A 15,028-nucleotide genomic window follows, 5' to 3' on the forward strand; every position below is an offset into this window, starting at 1 on the left:
TAACGACCTTAAGAGACTTTCTGGGCAGCAGCTTTAACGGATCTAATCCCAGAGCCTTGTTTCTCACGACTTGAGGTTTCCAAAGACAATTCCCAATCGGAAAACGAAGAAATGTTTCTAAAGCCCATGAAGGATTTAGCAACTAACAAAAACAAACAGAATTCTGAAGGACCAGGGCTCTGACTGAATTAGAAAACCAAGCCACCTGCCTCTTGAGATCTAAACCAGACATAGGGGTTGTAGGGGGGGTCTAAACCAGACATGCCAGCAGCCATATCACCCTGCAACTCACAACTGGCAGCCCACTGAAGCTAAGCAGGTGTTAGCCTGGTCAGTACCTGGATGGGAGACCTCCTGGGAAAAACTAAGGTTGCTGCTGGAAGAGGTGTTAGTGGGGCCAGCAGGGGGCGCTCACCCTGCAGTCCATGTGGGTCCTAATGCCCCAGTATAGTGACGGGGACACTATACTGTAAAGAGGTGCCGTCCTTCGGATGAGACGTAAAACCTGGTCATTAAAAATCCCAGGGTGTTTCTCGAAAAGAGTAGGGGGGTGACTCCCCTAGGGCGTCCTGGCCAAATTTCCCATTGGCCCTTACCAATCATGGCCTCCTAATAATCCCCCTATATTTATACCTGTAAAGCGCTTTGAGTGGAGTGTCCAGAAAAGCGCTATATAAGTGTAAGCAATTATTATTATTATTATTATTATTATTAAACATCTTCCTATGGTCCACACAGGCAAAACATTAACAGCAGTTCCATGTATGTTACCATTGCAGTCCAGCCACTCGCTATACTCGGCAAATTCAGGTTCAACCTTCATTAAACCGACATATAGCTTTCACATTTTCTGGCTCTTGAATTCCGAAAGGAGCTCCACTTGAGACCTGAGTGGCCGTATTAAATCAAAGTAATCGATACACTCCCAAGAGTAACAACCGCTCGCGCTGAACGGTGCGCTGAGCTTCTCGAAGTGGAAAATGCATTTCCTCACAGGCTCTGACAGAATGGATTTTTGAAAAAACTCTGATTACTGGAGAGAATACATCAGTTCAGAAAGGGGCTGTTCAAGTAGGACTTGTACAAGGCTGCGATACGGAGTCCCCCTCAACTAACAAAAGTAAACTAGACAGGATGCATTTAAAAGCAAACCTTCAATAAGATCTTTCAGATCAAAGCATCCCTACAAATGGCAAGATGCACAAAACCGTTATATTCAATTATCTGATTAGATTTTCTGTTATTTCAGAAAGACATTGAAGTTACTCACACTTCAAATTGAAGGAAGACGGGCATTGAACCAGTGTGAAAGTCCGGTTCACCTGGTTCAAGAAGGAAACGCTCCACATGGCTCAGAGTACATGCGTGGAGTCTGGTCAGAACCGAAACAAACATCTCCAGCTCCCAAGCAGTTGAACAATCATTCAGAACGAAACTAACGATTGGCATCTCAAGTTCAGATTCAGCTCACCTTCTAAAATGCTATCTCCAGATACGAAACATTGGAATAAAAAAACTGTATAGTACAGCTTAATATTTTTAATTATGCCATTATGGACTTGAAGAAATCTCCCATCACAGTTTTAAAATTTCATTCACAAAAACACATTGCATCTCTCTTTGAAAAACAGGCAGCACAACATTGATGAATATATGTTGGTGTTTTGGAGCAAAGCCACCCAGCTGACAGGAAACAGAAAAAAGGTTAATTTAAAAAGGCATCAACCCTCAGAGCCTGTCTGCACACAGACACTTAAAAACCAGGCATTCAAACTAATCGGAACAAGAACCTACAGCAACAGTATTACAGCATATATCTAGATCAAAAGCTTTCAGATTAATAACCAATATACATAATTGGATCACTACTATACCAGGCATATACTATACCCTGCTCATCACTGCCCAAGCAACTTTGGAGAAGAAAGGTCTTCATTAACATACAGGCTTGAAAAACAGACAAACTCCTTGACCAAAACTGTCCCCAAACCCATATGAAACACACAAGGCAACATGTATGTGCTTTCACCAGCATATAACAGAAATTCCCTCAAACAGCAGAAGTGTACAACGGGAATCAAATACCAGCAAGGCAGTATGAAGACATCTGTTTCCACAACAAGCCCGTTAGGATATTAATTTGCCTATTTCTGTTTCCAGGCTGCCTAGAGGTAACTCGAAATAAACAACCAGTATGCATCCTTGACCCATCCCTGGGAGACGATCCTTTTCAACACAGCCTGTCACTCAACAAAACCACGGCAACGTTCAGTTCATCACCCCCCCTCCCGTGCATGCTTGCAGTGGGGGGGGGGGCACTGCGGCTTTAAAATAAAGCATGACATCATCTCGTTAACAGCTACACCACCCATGCATAAAACAAGAAGCAAGGGCGTTTGCGACCAGCTATAATGATAAGGCGTGAGCGCTTGCAGCAAATGCTAAACGTGCAGACAGATACATCTCCCCCTGCTTTCTAAAAGAGAACATTCTAAAACGTCTCTACCTCCTCCTTCCTGTTGCAATGAGGCCGTGACAGGCTGCTTCTCTCCTCGGTGCATTCACTGCCTCTGCAGAGCTGCGCTGCAATAAGGCAACAGCACACTGAAACCAAGGGGGACTGCTCAGCCCTGACTTCCTTCCACGCAGCCCGACAGCTGCGGAAGTCGGCTCTGACCTCATCTCTGCAATTCAGACCTGAGGAGCAACTGCACTGCAGCCATCTCCCAGCCTCCCCAACTGCAGCGGGCTGCCTTACAGATGGAGTATCAAATTTATGGGAGTTACAATGAACAGCAGCTTTCGATATTCATGCTTTTATTTGACCCAGTAAGTCACAGTGCGTTAACACCGTGCTCCCTTTTCATTCAAAAGCTTTTCAGCTCAGAGAACCAAAATTACTGCAGAGCACTAGGGTCCATTTACGAATTGGAAGCTGCAGAATTTTACAACCTATACTTCTGAGGCAGGAAAAAAGGTTTATGCATCTCAATTTGCAAAAAAATTGCAATTAGTGAAACAAGCCTGAAATATCAAACACCTGCTGTGTACTTGGGCAAGAGCCTGCAGCACAGAAACTAGATTACATCCCACTGCTACAAAAAGTGGACACTTATGTGCTGTCTCAAGAGATTCAGGTCTCTTCGCCTTGGATGAGAATTTAAAACCAATCCTCCAACAAAATGGCCAAGTCCAACAGTGGTGACCAAAGGACTGTACAGCAACAGCAGTATTAAGGTACTGACCACTTGGTCAATAAAGATGCCACAGCACTGTTCCTAAAAAAAAAAAGGTGTTAACCCTAGTGCCTGGCTGAATTCCACTCGGGGCTTCCTTACTTACCTCTTGCCAGTTAAAATCAAATCAAAGCAATTTCGCACATTTCTACCCGATTGTTTAATGGGATTACTAAAGAAAAACATTTACCGTATGTCGCCCAGGCAGGTGGTTGATCCTCTCCTAGACAAAGATCTTTGAGATCCTTTAGGACAAGAAGTGCTGTAGAAAAGCAGGTGCTTATTTAACTTTAGCATATCCGGAGTTCAGTATGTTTTAGATGTCTGATGACATTTAGCTTTTATTTTTCTCTTACTGCAACTTCCAACATGGAAAAACAGTACTTTTCTGAAACCAAACAAAAAGTAAGATCCATTGTTCAAGCCATGCACAAATGCAGAGTTTGGTTAATCCAAGCAGCGTTAAGTAATCCCCTTTTTCCTAACAATCATTGAAAACAGCACTGCTGAAGAAGGCAGAAAGAGATCTCTTCACTGCTGCTGAGGCCCTAATGCTTCAACACCTAAAACATTCAAACAGCAGTTCAACATCCCCAGACTGTCCAGCAGAGAGGAGTTTTCCAACTGAATGTCACAACAATCAAAATGGAAAAAAAAAGTCAAACAATACCAACCCATCTCTTTTTGGAAAGAGATCTTGAATTCTGATTCTTATACTTACATTGGATTAAAAATCACCAGCAGTTCCTGTAATACTTCCCGGTACTGTGACTTAATGATATTCCATTTTATTTTTTTCCAATCTGTGCTGTGATCAACATCAAAGGTAGTATTAGTCTTGGCGGATCCCCTTAAAAACTAAAATAACTATCAAAGAGATGCATGCAACTTCTTGGTTTTTTTCCTTGTTCTCCAGTTAGAAAACCCTACAACTGCTTTTAACTCGTACCTCATTTCCATCAACAAGGGTAAAATGTTATACAGCCTGTCACATAGCAGAATTATTTTGCATCCTATCAAGAGAAATGTTCCATACTTCTCTGGCACAGCTGGAAACACAAGGCAGCCACCTTCCTGTAAAGCACAAACTCCCAACCACAGACTGAACAGGAAGCAGCAGTTCCCCGCTGCCCTCAGCCCTAACTTTAATTCAGCAAGACAGAGAAAAAAACTGCAGAGGATTACTTTCTGTAACCTCAAACTCCAGTCTACTGTAGAAAAATCCAGTCAAACATATATTTAAGTTTGATAGAATAAACCTGTAGAACCACATAAGAATCTAGAGGTGCTGGATAATTTAAAATGCCAAAATATCCAAATTGTGAAAAAAGAAACTTCCCATATGTTTTAGCAGATCCCTGTTCATTGAGATTCATAAACTGAACCAAGCATCAGCAAAGCTAAATTCAAAAGAGCCACAAATTCAACAGCCCTTTTCACCAGCACTTCAGACACTGAACCGAAGTTACATTAAATCTAGCATTTCGATCCCAAACTGAAATCATTTTTTGAAGTTAACATTTCACATTAAAGTTTAGCCCCATTACAATTTGATTAATTATTTCTTGCAGTATTAGTACTGATTTTTTTAAAATTATTTGGTGTGTGAAGCTTGGGACCCTAGGTGTGCTACAAGCTGAAGGTTTGGGAAAAGCTGCTCTATGGTTTCATTCACAGGACTATTTTGTTAAGCAGTTTAAACTCAATCTCTTGCTCAATAGGAGAGGAAGTTGCACAGTCTGCAGAAATGTGCCAAAACTGGACTGCACCTTTCCTACACCACCCTCACAATGTCTCTTCAGTGTGGCTGTAAAAGGCTTTGCAGATCAAAGCTAGGAGACCTGTAAAAATCTTACATCCGAAAAGGTAAAATCTGTAAATTGGCTTCATCACTCTGCTCTCCTCCCCACTGAGAGCCGGTGTGTGGTGAGCGTTCTGGTGCACTATGGCTGCTGTCACATCATCCAGGTGGGGCTGCACATTGGTGGTGGTGGTGGATGGGATCCCCATTACCTGTAAAGCACTTTGAGTGGAGTTTCAAGAAAAGCACTATATTAATGTAAGCAATTATTATTAATATTAAAAGCAGGCGTGCATATTCTGATGACTGTCACCCAAACATCTGACAGGGGAGAGATAAAACACAGATCAGACTTCGACTGAAACTGCGCAACATTTAGTCATTCCATATTTGAGAAGATCAGTGTTGCTGGTTTTGCAACACTGTGACCAGATAGCTCCTCAGAGCAAAAAGCATTCACACATCCCCTATTTCAAACAGAATTAGGACGTGAGTATTTTATTATGAAACACAGAACATCAGCAACCCCCAGATTACAGACACTTAACCCTTTGGAAAAGTGTTAGGACTTGGGGAAGGGTGCAGAGCGAGCTTCACCGCATAAGGCTTCAAGCAGGGACCGGAGGAAGAGGGAACAGAGTCTAGGCTCTGATAATTAGACCAGACTGTGCTCAAAGGCACACCCATTCTGAAACATGGGAAAGCTGCTTAAACTCCAGCTGACAAACCCTGATTCAAGGATGCGCTCCACCCTTTGGTCACAGTGATAAAGTGCAGAAGTAAGAAAATAAAGGTTACAAAACAAGAGGCCCTTCAACCTAGGAACTCACCCAGCTGTTGTGTGAAAGAAGCCTGGGTATCGGCTTTCATAACATGACTGGTTAGCTGCTCCAGACACCCACAGCCCTTCGGGTAAAGAAGCCTCTTAAGCAACAATCAAAATCGCTAAAGGACCACTAAAAAGAGATCAGCTTTGCACACCGCACAGTCCAGAACAACGCCAACTACATCAAGTTCCAAGCAGAAACAAAATAGTGAACCAGGGGGGGAGGAGGGGAAGACAGCATGCAAATAGACAGAACGGGCTTGTCTGCTGGGCGCCCTCCCAGCTAGCCCTGCCAAAGACCCAGGTGCAGCGAACGCGGTTTCCAACGCGGCCCTCGGGCGTGCTCCGCTAACTGCGACGCGCCCTCCCCCTGCACCGGCAGCCACGCTTCGTGGGCACATTGTCGCCCTCCACTCATGTGGCAAGCAGTCAGCCTCAATCCCCGTCACCGCTCCGGGACCGCCAGGATACGAGCGGCCCACTGGGCAAAGTGTTCGCACGGCACGACCAGCAAGACGAGCAAAGCACGCACCCCGGAGGGGAAGCTCCAATATAACAAGATTGGTTATTGTTCGATATTAACAGTAACAACAATGCGTAATAACATTCTACAGCACCCTGTCTTGTTGCACTAATAAAGACAGCAGTTGAGATACAACACTGATCTGGCAACCAGGACTAAATTTCAGTCAGAAGTAACCAAGGCGTCTTGCTACAAAACTAACATAAATATGGCTGGAATCGATCTGCATTGCATTGGATAATTTACACACAGATTTACTGTTCATTTGGCAAGGAGCTTTATCTAAGCTGCACGACTGTTTCAGGGCTACAGTGTGTACCAAAATGACGCACAAAGGGAAACAAGCTACAAAAATGATCAACAAGATTACAATAATTTTTTTACGGTCTGTTATCACTCATCAACTTAAGAAAGACAACCGTGCTTAACTTACAACTACAAAAATCTCTGAACTCAACAGTATTAACAAAAAATGCTACAGATTTATTACTTGTATAGATACAAACGTATTTATAGCCAAAACAGAACAGGTTGAAGTTAAATATCCCATTTCCTAAATTTTATAGGAGAGCAGAATGCCTAATGCATTGTAAGGGAAAACGGTAATAAATTCAGGAGCAATTAGTCTTCTGGACAGCTACAGAGAACATGTCTGACTTTCAGTTGATAGGAGGTAAATGCATACGATCACTGATGCAAGAAGAAAGAGACGGTTTTGAATTGGTCAGCAATGGGGGAGGTCAGGCTGCTTCTGGGTCAAAGCCATCAGCTGGCAAGAAGAGGTGACGATGTGCCGTCGTCTGCGCAGAAAAAGAAGAGCCTGTCTCCGTTAGCATCCTTCTTGCATTTTGTGCGACGTCCACGTTTACACAGCGGGACATGACGACTGATCTATATCACAAAGTCGGAGCCAGCGAGCCACCGTGTGCTCCGCGCCTTCCTTCAAGACCACATTTTCCTAACCAAATATCCCAGTGTGGCGACAAGAGACACTGTGAGGGTCCTGGCCTGGAACCATCTGGTCCCCCCAACGTCCCCCCTTACATTCCAGTGGTGAACTGACTCCTCACTCCTCCCCTGATGTGCTGTGCAGTAGCTCTGCTGGGGCAGAACGGCTGCACTGTCACCTAGGCCTGGTGCTTCACTTTACATCAAGGTCTCTGGGACCTTTGGGGATGAAAAACACAACTACAGCTCTGGAGCACTGGATCCTTCAAGAGAAACAGAAGAGATCCCTGGATCAATAAGCTACTAGCAACCAAGCATGCGATGGGCTGGGCTGAATGGCCTCCTCTCATCTCATCTCAGACCTCTTCTGTTCTTGCATTTTTCATCAGAAGACAAAGACACAAATATGCAGCTGAAAAAGCACTAAGGCCAGGACTAGTTTTAACACGGAGAAAGCAGAAGGTAAAATAACTGACCCTAAAAATCTATCCTTTACTGTCTATAGATCCTGATAATCCATCATTTAGACAGACTGAATCAATATATCTGATCATGGCTTTTAGTCAATAACAGTAGCAAATTGGATGTCATTTGAAGATGAAAGAAAAGTGGGGGAAAAAAATCTCAGGGGAGAAAAAAGTACCACTCCTAAATAACCGATTTCCTGTTTCACAATGCTTACTCATTTGAAAAGTTCACATAAAATAATAAAACACGCATGACAAAAACAGTCCATGCAGATCCAGAAAAACAAGCGATTAACTTATATTGTCAAGCTACTTTTCATATTTCAAAAGAAAGTTACTGCCCTGTCAATTCCATTCAATGATTCTCTTTGTAAAACAGATTTTGGAGTTACAGAGCACAATTTCAACATCTCTCAATAATCAATTGCCCCTTCCTCATCATGAAAGGCTTTTCCAAGCACTATACTGACACGATAATGTAAAATCCTTTCTAAATCATTTCACAAGTGAAAAAAACGAGAAGGGATTAAAAAATACTGGGGGATTCTTCAGCAACATTTACACAGGCAAATGCTCTTAAAAGGCACAAGAGGAAAAGGGATGAAGTTATTTTCCAGCATCAGCAACCTTTGAAAACAGCCCTGGCAACCAGCGTATCAACCTCTACCATCGAAATGTTGCTGTATTAAATCCTCCAGCTAGTACATACAGTCATAGCCAAGATTCCCCTCCCACAAATGACCAACTGGGCTCAGATTTATTTTGCTTGAAACAGATGCATGGTTTCAGAAATATCCTGAAAATAAGCAAGCCAGTTTCACATGTAGGTTTTTCTTGAACAACCCCCCCCATACGTTGTTGCCATAATTTGTTTTCAGTATTTATTTTTAAACAACTGGTTGTTTTCTAGACTAAGAAAGGAGATCATGTCCTCTTAACTCAGCGCCCTTACCGCGGTGTTCAGTAAACTACACTGCTCCAGGACACACATCTAAAAATACAACTCCTAGACAAAACCCCTCTGGGACCTCTGCGAAAGTGGGTTACCAGTACCTCACACCCCAGCAGCAAAACTGACCTACGTTCAGAAGCACTTTCTTCCCTATGTGAGAAGAGGTGTCTTTGCGAGCTAATTCTTCTGCCAAGTCCCGGTTTTGAAACTACATTAAAAGACTACTGCCCACCTCCGACAAATCTCAGAGCTACAGACTATTGATATGCTGTCAAATAATAAATCGATATGCATATCCAGCCAGGCAACCATACCCCCCTACTGGGGGAGCTCTCAAAACATTTTCCCCACAACATCACTGTGGCAGGAACTGAAAAGCGCTTTCAGGGGCGTGAGAAGCTGCCACGAACAAGGACAGGGATCCTGCTGGAAACACACCCGGGCGAGCGAAAGGGGACGGGACGGCACGGCGAGCTGAAATCGGTGGCATTTCACCAGCTGCATTTCACCGTGTCCCGGCGGTACGGACAGGAGCACCCCTCCCCGGACATGGGCAGTAACGCTCTGGCAATCTCCAGCCGCAGCCCGTTACCACTCCAGAGGGAGAGGGACATGTGCCTAACGGTTTTTTTTTCTTATCCTAAGCAGGTCACGCCTCTCAAACCCACACAGATGCCCTAATCCCTCGCCCGGCCAGCAGCCCCTCAGCGCCCGGCTTCCGGGAGGGCATTTAAATCGCCCAGGACCCCCGCTTCCGGGGGGCAATCACGGGTTTCGCTGCCGTACAATAACCGCTTTAAATCGCTTAACGGGGGCATCCGTATCGGGAAATCCCAACCGGTCGACAGCCGGCCTTATAAACCGCTGGTCGATGTGTCTCCCGTTTCCTTCCTCCCCCTCCTGCGGGCTCATCGCCATTCCGCTGCCGTCCGGCGCATAAAAGACAGAGGTCTCAATTTTACATTTAAAACAGAAAAACAGTCCCAATCGCTCCCGATCTTAATGCAAGCATTTGTCCTCCTGGGTGCGACGGTCGGACACTTCCCCAACTGTCCGCCGCAGAACATTTTATTGTTATTTTTTTTTTATTGCTGAATACGAGAAATTCGCTCGTCCGCAAAAGCTCCTGGCTTTCACGCACACTAGGAGAAAACAAAAGCGAAAACCGACGTTCGGCGAGAGAAGAGACGCGACCCTGCACGGGAGCCGAAAGGTGATCCGCCGCTTTTTTAGGGAGAAATGTGAAATAAATTTCGGACGGGCAGCCTTACCGTGCCGCTCGCTGCTGGTGTCTCTGCGCCGGGCGTTGGCAGCTCCGCGCTCGGGGTTCCTCACTCAAAGCTACAGGGGCACGTACTGCGTCGCGTCGGACTTCCGGTCGCTGGGGAGAGTGACGTCACCGGGGGCGGGGCAGCGCTGTGGCGTGCCTGGGTATCCCGAGCCACCAGTTCCCAACATTTCAACAGCGTTGGTCAGTCTTAAGGAAATCCTTTCTAATCTGATGATTAATGCAGGGCTTGAAAGCAGCACAATCACGACGTTGTCCCTTTCTTAATTGAAGGAATGGTATTTTGAGGTGTTTTATTGTTATGAAAGCATTGTTTTCTAAGGAAGAACAAATGTTTCTGGAGAGCTAACTTTGAAACCAGCTGTTGTTGTAGGCGTCCCAGTCCGTCCTGGTCCTGCTAGCTGTCAGTCTAGCTGAGCTGTCAATTGCTGTCTTTATTTGGTCATCCCAGTTACTGAACTGATTACTTGTTTTTAGTGTTTTTCTTTCTTAAAGTGGTTCAAGTCTGAAGTTTTATAAGTAATCTGCAACATTTTATGGAAGACAGGATATTCACTTATCAAATTAGTTCATTTAAGGGTTTTAATTAATTAATAAAGGATTCAGCAGGAATGCACCACCTACAAAGACTGAAGTGATGAGGACAACACAACTGAAGTCAGTCTCTAAAGCAGGAATTTCCAACTTGCCTCCTGGAGAGACAAATATCTTCTATTTTTTCTTCTTTCCAAGCCCTCAGTTTCTAATTATTGGCCTTATAATTAACTCTATAATTGAGCTTTTCATTGAGCATGTTCATAGTCTGCTGTACTTTAATGTAGTGAACTGTAATGTAGTTTTGAGTAATAATCAGCTATGAAAGAATGATTTTACTTATGTCAAAGAAATAGATTAAGTTGTGTAATTGACTGTTCAGTTTGGAACAAAAACAGAAGCCATTATGCCCTCCATGAACCGAGTTCGAGGTGTCTTCTCCAAAGCGCTGTTTCCCAGATCTGGTCCTTGAAGTACCCTTGTGTCTTTTAGCTTGAATTCCATCTGAACTTTTAGTCAATAACACTTGCCGAGTCATCCGTCCATTGTCTAACCTCTTCATCCAATTCAGGGTAGCAGGGGAGCTGGAGGCTATCTCAATAAGTAATGGGTGCAAGGCAGGATACACCCTGGGTGGGACGCCAGTCTGTTGCAGGGCAAACAGCAAACACACACACTCACCCCAGTTCCAGTTTTCCTGGAAGCTAATTAACCTACCTGTATGTTTTTGGACTGTGAGAGGAAACCAGAACAGCCAGAGGAAACCCTGACAAACATGAGCAGCACATACAAACTCCACCCAGATAGATAACCCTTAGTCCAGAACCCAGAGTCCCTGCACTGTGAGGCAGAAATGCTTAACCACTGTGCCACTGTGTCACCCATAATTGACCCAATGGATTGATTTTTAACATGTTTTCGGTGCCCAGGATTTATCTCACTATATCTTTTATGTGCATGTTTTCCAAGAAACAGAGTGAGCTTTCAACTTGATTTAAAATGATTGTTCCTCTAGAACTTTCTAAACAACTATTGTTGTGTATTAATGATGTGCAGACAAAGGTGGGGGTGATACTGTCGAGCACTCTCACATCCTGCATTCTTAGTGCTGCATGGGCCCATTGTTCACTCGATCAAGTCTTTTAAATAATAAACCTGACTATAAAGTGAGAGGAGGGTTGAAACCCAGGGACTGGCACAATCTATGTGCCTCAAACCTCATTCTGCTAACACTCAAATGGTTTTAAATATCCAAACAGGTAAATTTAAGAGCAGAATGATCGGAACAGACATCTGTTAGAATGAAAACCACCAACTTAAATAATAATAATAATAATTAATAATTGCTTACACTTATATAGTGCTTTTCTGGACACTCCACTCAAAGCGCTTTACAGGTAATGGGGACTCCCCTCCACCACCACCAATGTGCAGCATCCACGTGGATGATGCGACGGCAGCCATAGTGCGCCAGAACGCTCACCACACATCAGCCATTAGTGGGGAGGAGAACAGAGTAATGAACCCAATTCATAGATGGGGATTATTAGGAGGCCATGATTGGTAAAGGCCAATGGAAAATTTGGCCAGGACACTGAGGTTAAACCCCCTACTCTTTTTGAAAAATGTCCTGGGATTTTTAATGACCACAGAGTCAGGACCTCAGTTTTACATCTCATCCAAAGGAAATGCCTTTTTACAGTGTAGTGTCTCTGTCACTATACTGGGGCATTAGGACTCACATAAACCACAGGGTGAGCACCCCCTGCTGGCCCCACTAACATGTCTTCCAGCAGCAACCTTAATTTTTCCTAGGAGGTCTCTCATCCAGGTACTGACCAGGCTCATACCTGCTTAGCTTCAGTGGGCTGATAGTTGTGAGTTGCAGGGTGACATGGCTGTTGGCTGTCTTTATTTTTATAGACTCACATTAATTAAAGGAAGCATTAAAAGTAAAGTTTCTCTACTACCTATCATCAATTGCTTTTCCAAACACTTAGATTCTTGAAATAAACACATAAATTAGTTAAATGGCTGATATTTTGTACTCATTTAATGACGTTTTAACAGTATATTTGTAACAATAATGTATTCACTATAAAACAAAGTAACTTAATTCAATGTATGAGAGAAAGAGAGACAAAACTCACCCACAGAAGAAAGAGAACACAAACCACCAGTTCTGAGCATTAGCATCACAAAAACCATGGAAAATAATACAAATCTAAATGACTGCCAAGGATGTGCATATCCTGAAACTTTGGCAGAAGGGTAAGGCTTTTCTGTGTGCCATGCTCCCTGTAGCATGGACCCCAGCATGGTGGGAGTGCAGGAGACACCTCAGAACACGTTGTATTCACAGGGGGTCATGCCTGTCTTTCATATCTACGTCCAGCAGTGACCTGCAAAATATGGCAGTTTCCAACTTTGCAAAGCTGTTCCAAGGTCCAGAGGAGCTGTTACACCCCACCCTGCATCTGGGAAGCTACAATATTTTCTTTAACCCATCTTTAAAAAGGAAGTTCCACTGAGATCATTCCAACAAAAGACCTAGGGACAGAGCACGAAACAGAGTTTTACTCAATTAAGCAATTTGATCCAGAACACGTTTTATTATGTTTATTTTATTATATCCTGTCTGGGGATTTGGCCATTATAGCACTGTTGACATACAGTACGGTACCTGAAGTATGAGGATATTTAAACAAGTATAGACTATACCAAGTGCACACACGTAACCTAGACATTCCAGGGTTACAGAGAGGTCATCAGATTAGTTCAACAATTGTATTTATTGCATCACTTTTTTTGCCATTTACATCAGTGAAACAAAAAGACTGGCTGATCCTTTCAGGGAAAATATCAGGACAGTACTCTGTCCGTGGCAATACTCACCTTTCTGACTGTATCCTTTCACAGGGATAGAGGAATCTTACTAAGAAAACCATCAGAAGATGTATTTTTCCTTAAATGTGGTCTATCATGTAGAGCTGCAGAAATGTGCGAACTTTCAATTCTTGGAAATAACCATGATTTACAGATTTCAGGATTCCCCTCCTCTAGCAGATTTCGATTTCACTGGACACTCTCCCTCATTCTCCTTCTCAACATTGCCTCCTCCTCCTCCTGCTCTTCCTCATTCATCCACACACCTGAAGAAGACTCCGCAGTCAAAATGTTTTTGTTCTCTCCATTTTTCTGCGTGGAATTAAGTTCTTCTTGTACCTTTGCAGCATACACATGGACATAGCTCCCCGCTTGATGCTATGTGGGGTTTTGCTTTTCAAGCAATATTGAACTTTTCTGCTGGAAGTGAGATTGTGAAAGGACAAAGAGATCAGAGACTAAAGCTCAAATATGGCACCACCATATTAAGCCAACTGTACAACGAAGAAACAATTCCAAAGGGGTCCTAAAAATACTCACCATATACCATAAAGGAAACAGATGGAGGATATGTAGTAACACACAGCACATAGCAAGAGGGGACAATACTCTTTTTAGAGCAGGCTTTACAGATAAGTTTTCTATACCATTGAGCCGTTCTCCTTCACTATTTTTCAGATCAAATACGTATTTATTTGATGAATACATGCAAAGAGACTGTGTTTGTGGAGGTAGCATAGGTATAGGTAGCAGAATTATTGGTCAAAAACACAACCAGCTGAATCACATCTATACTAGGAGTGTTTACAGGAAAGCCATGTTAATAATAGATGATGCCTCACATCCAATACACTTCCAAATTGAAAAATTGCCATCAGGATGACATTGCAGGAGGTTGCAGAAAACAATTTTAATGAGTGCCATTACTCATTTAAACTCTGATGAATGAGCCCCTTCAGTGCATTGCATTGACAGCGTATATATATACTGTATGTGCATGGAACTTACACTTGAATCTTATGTTTTGAACTGTATTGTATTGAATGGTATTGCTAATTATATTAGTTTAATTGTATACAGTACATCTCTAAAACCCAATGTATGTTTTATGTACTGTGTATATACACCATTTTTATTGTTGTCTCAGTGAGGCCAAAGGCCAATTTCCACTGTATGTGGACAATAAAGTAAATTCAGATTCCATCCAACATGATATTCTGGCACCATAGGTGTATCTCAACAGACCTGGGTGTGTCTCTTAAGGAGTATTTGCTGGTTAACAAGAAAATTTCTGTTTTGTTATTCTAGCTTGCTTGGTACGTAACAGCTCATTGATCCAAGCATCTCATCCAACCACTTCTTGAAAGAAGCCAGGGTATCCGCTTCAACAACATGTCTGGGTTGCTTGTTCCAATGCTCGCAAAACTCAACGCCTCCTGTTGTTAGCTTTAGGCCTTCTCGGCAGGTGACTGTTCAGTGATTAAATCCTGCAGTGTTTTCAAAGCTGAAGGGTGAGGTGATTGTTAAGTGGTGCATTCCAGAAACTATTCCCTAAAAGTTATTAAAC

At 43.2% G+C, this 15,028-nt stretch overlaps 1 protein-coding gene across 2 annotated transcripts in view; it reads right to left on the reverse strand.

Annotated features, from left to right (window-relative positions):
• The window catches only part of cdc42 (cell division cycle 42), a 32,929-nt gene extending 22,804 nt beyond the window's left edge, over positions 1-10,125 (reverse strand). For both annotated transcript variants that reach the window (XM_015336783.2, XM_006641859.3), the window contains exon 1: positions 10,025-10,125. The gene's annotated coding sequence lies outside the window, so the exon portion shown is untranslated. The remainder of the gene's footprint in view (positions 1-10,024) is intronic.
• Positions 10,126-15,028: the final 4,903 nt, after the last annotated feature.

Source organism: Lepisosteus oculatus, chromosome 25 (assembly GCF_040954835.1).
Source record: "Lepisosteus oculatus isolate fLepOcu1 chromosome 25, fLepOcu1.hap2, whole genome shotgun sequence".
Lineage (NCBI taxonomy): Eukaryota > Metazoa > Chordata > Actinopteri > Semionotiformes > Lepisosteidae > Lepisosteus > Lepisosteus oculatus.